Here is a 9,704-nt window from a genome sequence, read left to right as displayed (position 1 = left end):
ATTGAGTTACAAGTGCCAATTACAGCAGCATTTGAATATAATTGTGAAGGCATCCCAAAAATACTAGCAAAAAATAAAATTGTATTTCCAAGTAGATGTCACCCTCAGTGATGAAACTGCAAGACGGATCACTGCCACACAGGTTTTAAGCAACTGATGTTAGAGCATTTGTCTTTGGCTCTGTCGAGCCACTGTCCTATTCACACTTGAATGATCACAGGGGAGTCCTAACTTATTTTTTAAATGCTGCCTCCTTTAAGTGAAAACAATAATAATGCTCCTCATCTGATGGATGCTTCAGCATTAGCATTGGATCCATCCTTCCATGATGGGGTAGTGTTTCAGGTTGATAGATCCTACAACACATTAGATAATATGCAGAAAGAAGCCAGCAGCACAAATACTGCATTATTACAAAATTCAATGACCAACTCAGTTCATCACTAATAACAATAGCCTTGTTTTATATCAAGCATGGAAAATACCGGCTGTCCCTTTATTCATGAAGCAATTCGACAAAGCATTTGGCGTCATATATCTCTTAACAACAGTGCATCTGGTATGTTTAGCAGATTATATTATTGTTGGACCATGAATAAAGGACTCAGTTACATATTACCTTTTTTAAAACAGGGTGTTTCACCTTCCCCCCCATAGTCATATTTTCACCAGATAACAAGCCAGTGGCAAGAAGCTTTATGCCCAAGCGCTGCTTAAGAATTCTTTTCAGTGCTTTCCATACACTAGTCTTCCTATTCCCAGTAAGGTCTGACAAAGTCTTTGAGAAATTAGAGGGCTGGGCAAACACCCCACTGTATGAAGTTCAACAAAGACAAGTGCTGGATTCTGCACCTGGGATGGGGCAACCCTGGATGTACAGACAGAGCAGGGAATGAGATGCTGGAAAGCAGTGCCATGGAAAGGGACCTGGGGGTCCTGATCGATGGCAAGTTGAACATGAGTCAACAGTGCCCTGGCAACCAGGAGGGCCAAGTGTATCCTGGGGGGCATCAGGCACAGCATCGCCAGCCAGGCAAGGGAGGGGATCGTCTCGCTCTGCTCTGCACTGGGGTGGCCTCACCTTGAGTGCTGGGGGCAGTTTTGGGTGCCACAATGTAAGAAAGACATTAAACTGTTAGAGAGTGTCCAAAGGGGGGCAACAAAGATGGTGAAGGGCCTTGAGGGGAAGCTGTGTGAGGAGCAGCTGAGGGCACTTGGTCTGTTCAGCCTGGAGAAGAGGAGACTGAGGGGAGACCTCACTGCAGTTACAACTTCCTCATGAGGGGAAGAGGAGATCTCTGTGGTGACCGGTGACAGGACCAATGGAATGCCTGAAGTTGTGTCAGGGAAGGTTTAGGTTGGATAATAGGAAAAAGTTTTTCACCCAGAGGGTGGTTGAGCACTGCAACAGGCTCCCCAGGGATGTGATCACAGCATCAAGCCTGACAGAGTTCAAGAAATGTTTGGACAATGCTCTTGGGCATGATGCAATATTAGAGGCTGACCTATGTAGGGCCAGGAGTTGATGATCCTTGTGGGTCCCCTCCAAATCAGGATATTCTATGATTCTAAGATGTAAGTTCTCCTTTGTAACATCCCTCAACCTTTAAATAGATTTGTTGGGGGCAACTGCAGCCAGCACGTGACCACCACAGATTGTAGGTAGTTATCAGGTCAGAACACTGTAGCAATAGTTGAGATATACTGTGAATCTCTCTGACAGATGTTAATTAGTTTACCTCCATGTAAAGTTTTCTTTCAACTTCTCATCAGTTTGAGACTTTGTATTTTCAGGTTTATTTTTGACATCAACTCTTCAACAATCTTCAGTGCGGCCCTGACAAGTTTTTATGATCATTTTAAGAATTTCAGCATTTTCTCATTATTTAGTGGACAGAATAAAGACTCAAATAATTTGGAGGCTGAGCAAAAATGAACTGAGCTGTCTTGGGGTTTGTTACAAACTAGCTAGGATTTATTTCTGCCTCTAGAACTTCCTAGCAAAGGACATTGTTGTGGAATGTATTCTGTGTTTTACATACTATACCTAAAAGGACATCTCAGTTTCAGAATTAAAGCATAATGACAGTTTCAGTTTTGTTTGTCGCAAAGGCTGTGTTTGTGCTAGCAAACCAAGAGGTGCCAGGGCACAGAGCTGCAGACTTGAAGCCCACAGCTTACACTGTTAAATTTTTGACAGCAGAGTCCCTGTACTAGGTCCAGGATAAGGAGCATTCTCACAAGCAACCGTTTGCATGGCTCAGGGGGTAGCTCTGGCCCAGCTGACAATGCAAATGCAGCTGTCCTGTTTTGGTGGTTGAAAGAGCCCAGTAATATGGATATGGTCACTGGCATGAGCAACTGGCCAGAAACCGGGCAGTAGTCTCTTCAGATTACTACTATGGGTAAAATTCCAAACTGAGGAATACAGCAGCAAGAACGCCTTACCTTCTGTGTACTGGAATTTGAAATTTTGTTGTCTGCGAATATGCCTTGACCTGTCCTCTCACAGAGTCCTATGCTATTAGAATTATCCATCAGTGAATGAACTGAAAGTCATACACACCACTCTCCTGGGGGAGGAGACAAATGTAAGGATGCTGGCTGCTGAAAAATTTCAAATTAAAAATGAGGGTTGGGAGTATATGGGAACAACACAATTCAGAGGTACACTTAATGTGTTGAAATCTGGGATGTACCAAGACTGGCATGTTGTTAAAACTGTCAGCAACTGCTATGCAGGGTCTGAGGGAAGCACTTTTAAACATATATACAAAAAAATTGATACATGGACTAAATAGACTTGGCTTTATTATAACTAGGTTAAAAATAAATACTTGTGTGTTTCTTCAACTGCTCAATCTAGTCTTCATGAGATGTTTCTTTACATCGGCTGATTGACTTTTAGTGTTATTTGGTGCTTTACTTATAAGGGCCTGCCAAGAGGCAATTAGTGGTAGTCAAACTTGATGCTGAAAGATCAAGTTCAATTCCTTTTTTATTCAATCTTGGAAGTTAGATTTTTTTTTTTTTAATTCACACGTGCAGAAACTAGCTGTTTCTGCTAGTTTTTAGTGCTCCAGAGCTTATTGCAAGAACACCCATCAGTGATGAGGTGAGAATGTGCATGACACTAACAATAAAATAATCTATCCATCATTTTACCATTCAAAATATAGATACTCAATTCTCCAACAGTTAAAGTTTCTGAGTGTCTAAAAAACTTCTTAGTTTGCCTAACACTGCCTGTTCCAGGCAGCTCATAATCCACAAATCTTCTGCTTGTCTTGCCTATACACCCTATGGATCATTTTCTGAGCATGCTTACCAAACTAGGTCCTAACCAAAGAGGGGGTTGTGCAGTTTTAATTTACTCTGGTGTGCAGGAGGATCCCACTTCAGTTTAAATGCTTCCAGGGAAGAGAAATCAGTATTTTGTACCTCAGAATAGACTGAGCTAGCCACCTGGGAAAATAACCTCAAGAGAGGGTTCTTAATCTCTTTTAAAAAAGCTGCTCCACTCTGCATGAGGAAACTACACATTAGTTCATCTAGAATGATCACAATCTTTTAATCTTGTGGTAGGGCCTCACCTGGGAAAAGGGAGTCACATGTGCCAGTCTTCATCTTACACTAGTATTAGGTTAAAAACAAGGAAGCAAACAAAAAAATGTAACCAGCATCACGTATGTGCAGGGATCGTTTGCAGTCTGATCACACTTCTTGTCTCTGGTACTCTAAAACCTGTAAAATCAAGAGCTTGGTTCAATTATTTTAAATTAGCAGTTATCTTACACAATTTGTATCTCAATTAGTACACCATGCCTATGTGGTTCACCATAGCTGGGCAAACTGAAAATATAAAATAATTATTTCAAGGCACCAAGTAGATGCTATACAAGAATACAAAATATTGAGAAATCTGGATCAGCAGACCAGTATTTTTGCAGAAGACTGAACAATAAATGGGGATTGGAATCTCAGTGATGTGTATTTCATGGATGACTGACAAATCACATATGCTACACAAAGTAGGCACTGTCAGCCAAATGGCTCAATGCTAACAGCCCTGAATCTTTACTGTAAGTGCAAATATTGGTACTACTCACTCTACATCGTTGCTATTTTGGGGAAAGCAGATATTTCAAGTGCATAGAAATAAAAATACTTGGTAGGTCTAAACTAAAACAACATGAGAAGGAAACACTTGGGAAAAACTGAGGATTGTCTTTAGGCTGGCAACAGAGTGAAGCTGTGTTAGATCAGACTAACGGTCTTTATAATTATGTATCTGTACTATCATTGGCTGTTCTTATCCACAGAAGTATCAGTTCTTCTGAAGACTGCTAAAATTCTTGCCAATTGAGAATTCTGAGGTGAAAGTAAAGCCAGAATGGCTATATTTTGTTATGAGGAAAAACATAGTTTTTAATTTGAAATCTTTCAAGTGTTTCAATTCTTGAACTATGCCCTAGAGTTTATAAAGGATCTTGCTTTATCTTTGGTGAAACTGAGAAATTTTGTATGCACTGATTAAATATTACTTCCTCCATGTATTTTATTCCTTTTCCTTGGTCTTTAATCCTATTCCTAGGGTATTTTTCCTTGATCCTAATTTCCTCCTGAACTCTAATTTTTTTGAGATAGGGTGAAAGACTTAATGCAGTATTACAACAGAAGATGTGTTATTGTTTTGTTTTGCTTCACTGGCTTCATATTAGAGTTCTAGAAAAAAAAATTACCATATTCTCAATGTTGAATATGTAATAAATAAATGGTCTTTTAAGAAGATTTACTACTGGCTATCAAATAGTACCACTTATATTGGTTAAGAACCCATAAGGAGAATGAATTACTCATATAATTTCTTCAATAGATTATTTTGAATGTAACATCATGAAATTTTACCTACATTGTTCTGCTCATCTCTTCTCCAGGTAGATTTCACTGATATTTCTTATGGCCTCCTCTACTTTTATCTAAATTGCATATTAGCAAGTTTATCAGACCATATATCTGATAACAATATGACAGAGTCCCTTAAGTTATTACATAGATGTAAATCTTTAACAGTCTATTGTATTAACTCAGGGAAATTCCAAGTCTATACCAAAGCTACTGATAGCCAGCACCATTTTGAAAAATCGGGCAAATAACCTCTCATCTGTATTTTAAAAAGTTGCATTTCTAACAGGCTACTACAGTAAATGAAAAAATCAAATCCAAACCTCTAACTGGAAATGCCCTCGAACTTGGTTAAACAGAAATTTAAATTTTCATTTAGAGAATTAGAAAGACAAACAATAGCTGAAAATCACTACTAAATTGTGTGTTAATAAACTTTATTATTTACCAATTTAAATAAAATTTGTCACTTAAGACTTCAAGTAAGTCTTCTTAGACTCAGAACACTAATATGAAGCCATTGAAACAAATGAACAATACACCTTATCTCCTGTTCAACAAAAATTGCCTTAGCATGTTGGAATACCTTACTACAAAGTGAAATAACAGCAAACATTTTCAAAATTTTTGTAGAAGTAATAATCTAAGCAAATAATTGTCAATATACAAAGCAACATAGTTCCTATTTTCATTATGGAGTAGCTCTCCTCTAAAATATACCCTGTGTATTAATTTTTTGAAAGCTCCCCTTAAAAAAAAACTTCTACATAATCCTTGGAACACTCAGAAAACTTTGGCGACATCAAATAGATGTGAAAATAGACATGGCAAATATCCAAGAGTCTCTGTGAAGAAAAGCCCAATAGCAAACAATTAAGTACAGCAGTTTAATAAATTTCTTAATATCCTCTGGATAACTAGGGGAAGTATTCAGCATAGAAAGTTGTACTGTCAAACTGAGGAAGGAAATTTAATTTAAAGTCTTTTACAAAATACAGGAGCACAAATAAAATTGCTTTAAAACAAAACAAACCCAAATAAAATCCCCAACATGAACCAGTAGAATTCCTCTATTCAGTAGGAATAACATAGGCCTTATTCTTAGTTTCTCTTTGCAAGGGAAGGTTTTGTACTCAAAGACATAACTGTGAAACTGAAAAAATGTCGTGGCTGGTGCAATTCGTATTTATTTGGGTAACAGCACATCAAAGAGGTTTTTAGGTTCATTGAATGAACTCCAACAAGGCTCATTTACTGCTCAAAATATAAATGACATATAGATCTACTTTCAAAAACCTGATAGTAGATTTGCAGCTAATTATTTGTTTTTATACAAAAATGAATGTTGTCTTCATAAGTGTCTTGATTTTGCTTTATTCTTCCAGCTGCACAGGAGGAGAACAGATAGAAAACATTTGTCAGAGGCTAACCTATTTGTGTGCTTTTTTAAAAATGTTAATTTGTCTGTGCTGATGGTGGTTTGGGTAATACAGATGCCTAATTCTATGCTACTCTTCACCATGGGTGAGAAACAAGCAGGAGTAACAGGAAATATTTTCAAAAATAGTGAAGTGGGAAGACATGCCCATTCTGTGGTAAAGGGCACACTGAAACGGGAAATAAAGTAAAAAATAGAAGCATACAGTTCGCTATTTAATATCTGATGAGGGCAGAATACAGTGCAGCTAAGCACTCTGTCAGGAACTTCATAGTAGAAAGTTCAGGTAGGTTACTGATGCAGGGTGCAGAAAAGATGTGGATGTATTCTTGGCGTGAAGCATGAACAGGTGAGTATTTAAATGAATTTTGATGTGAAGCTTCTTAGTTAACTCCAAGTCATTGTTTGAAACTACAGAAGGAATTTGCTCATAGTAGCATTGTATTTTAGCATGTGTGGTTCTTTCTGCATGAAGTTAATATAAGTGATAATAAAGTTGCTGGCCTCACAAGCACTCATCACACACTTCTGGCCCTTGTAAGGTTTATGGTTGGTTTCAAGAGTAAGAAACAACAAGCAACTAGTAGTGATAATTCTCATTTGAGGTAGAAAAAAAACACCAAAAACCCCCTGTTCAAGTAACCAACCAACCATCCAAAACCGAGGAAAGCTTAGTCACTGCTTTGTGTTGCTCTCAGCCACCCCCTGCCAATATCATGCTTCAAATATTTAGCTACATTGTTCAGCTTGACAATTTACAAACCCTAAATACATTTCTTTGTCTCTAAAGAAAAGGAGAAGAGCAAATTTCAGAAGAAACAGAAAGGCTTTTCATGTCAAGAACTGCCACTACTAGGATCCAAGTAATGTACTTTCTGGGCACAAGGTATAAAATTATGCTGACACAAAAAAGCACTGGCTAAAATATATCAGTAAAAAAAAAAACAAACAAAAAAACCCCAACCCCAAACTCCCTAAGGAACCAACCCCAAAAGTGCAGAAGGAAACCAGAAAAAGCAAGAAGAAACCAAAGATGCTGCATTCTTATCTGTCAAAAGTAACCAGTAATTCAGAAATATATCTGTATTTGGATACTTATACAGCTTATAGCACTTCTTAGGGGGGAAGAGGAAGATGGAAGGGAAAAAAAAAGGCCAAATTAAGGTGAAAAGAGACATCCCAAACCAGCAACTCTTGAGATCAGTCCATAGCTTAGTATAGCTGAAGTGTAAAATCTGCAGCAACAGGAAAATCTAGGAAACTTTATTCTTCCTTTTCTTTTTGTAAAATTAATTTAGCAATTGTGTGTGAATATTAACATTTGAAAGTCACAAAATAAAATAATTCCATTACTTTTTATTTTTTTAAATGAAGACCTTTCACAGTAATTTCTCCTGAAAACATTGAATCTTACTGACAAAGCAGGACTGATGTATTTTAGTTTAGAATGATGTAAGGTGACAAGATCACATGAAAGAAAAGGGATTATGTGAAAGCAAAACAATAGAGATAATAAAAATTCAGAGATTATATTTTTCTCCACGTGTGTACATTATTAAAAAAAATCTTCTATTTAACTACAAGAGTAAAAAAACCTTTTAAAATATCTCTGAAAAATGAATGGAATATTAGTGTTGTAGGAATTCTCAGTACTCATTCTCACATGTATCATCAAACAATAATTAGGCATTTTCTCTTGTGTGTGACTTTCATGTTATACCACACATAAACAAAAAAGTCCCATCAGATTTCATCTGTAAAAAGAAAGTGGAATGTATGTTTGTAAAAGCTGTTTATTAAATATTTACTTGTAGTACTGCAGTGCTCAAGCTCAAGTCTGGGACTATGATTTCACTTTGCTTGGTGATCTACAAAAATTAAATAAAAAGACACAATCCTTATTTTATTGTCAAAACACCAAGAACTTTTTGATTCTCTGGGCTCTGTTTTAAACTGCAATAGGAAAAGTTAGTAGTTGCCGAAAGAACAAGGAGGGTCAATATATCCATGAGAGCTTTTCCTCTACTTTAGTCTCCTTACTGTTAAAACTTCTCTATTGCTTGGTTTACAGTTTCAGTGATGTCATACATAAGGATGCTTTCTTTTATGTAAACATCAAGGGAAATTAAAATGTTAATCACATTATTCATGTAGCCCTTTGTTGTGAGAGTCACCTATGAGAGATATTACAATACATATTTTACATTGCTAAGAAAAGATTCAAGTCATTTTATTTTTTAAATCTTTATTAGACATTAAATATTATTTCATTGCCATTTTAATTATTTGAAGTGTGGATTTAAAATGAAGCTGAAACAGTGGTTATTGTTACAAATCTGGGGAAAGAGAGATACACGCACGTTTTAAAATATATAATGATCATAGCCACAGATAATGTGATCAAATCTAGTACATACAGTCTTGCTTTTTATTTTTAAAAAAAAAATCCTACAAAATTCAGTTACCCTAATGATAACGAATTCTAGATTAGGATTTTAATGATTTTTAGGATATGTGATAATTGTATGTAAAAAATGCACAGCATGTAGACATCTGCTATATAAATTTAATTTTTATAATAAGACAATGGAAATACGTTACATTTTAGCCTCCTTTCTCTAATCTTTCAGGGTAACATTTCTTCAATAAAGCAGAAGGCTGATTGCAGCAAAGCTTTCTCACTGTGTCACGCACAAAGCTTGAGATCCTAAAGTGAGCTTGCAGGCCTCGGAAACACGTATAAAAATGGTCAACTCATCTTACCCTCAGCTGCACAGAAATGTAGTTCAAATTTAATTTTGTTGAAAGTTAGATAGCTGAAAATTTCAGGGGGTTTTATGTACAGAAAAAAAATAGTTCTTTGTCTAGTTTCTATATAATTTCAAATATACTTTTGTCTTTGCTTCACAAGTTAACATCAGTTAATAACTGAGGCTAATGGAATATTAAAAAATGACAGGCTTCCCCTGTTTACATTGATCCCTGCTAAATTCGTTCTTATTGTCCACAAACACATTCGTTCTTGCAAGGCCCCAACGCGACCTGAAAAAGCACAGACACATTGCAAAACATAGAGACAACCAATTATGCTCCTTTAAATCCCTCATCAGATATGGATTTTTTTAAAGCTAATTATCAGCGGACATCTGCTTTGTTTTTATTTTCTTTTTGACTGTAAGCAGCAAAGAAACAGTTACAGCACAAATCAGAACGTTTTATTCGGTATCCTCAAGCTAGCAAACATTAAATAAAGAAATGATTTAACCGCTAACCAGGCCCCGTACAATGTTGCAGCCTTTCAGGAACCTTCGGTAGGTTATCGATCCGCTAGTGAATTACCTCCAGTTCAGCCATAGGTTGC

The sequence above is a fragment of the Corvus moneduloides genome, chromosome 3 (genome assembly GCF_009650955.1).
Source record: "Corvus moneduloides isolate bCorMon1 chromosome 3, bCorMon1.pri, whole genome shotgun sequence".
NCBI lineage: Eukaryota > Metazoa > Chordata > Aves > Passeriformes > Corvidae > Corvus > Corvus moneduloides.
The sequence above is the reverse complement of the archived record's forward strand: the minus strand, read 5'-3'. Positions refer to the sequence as shown.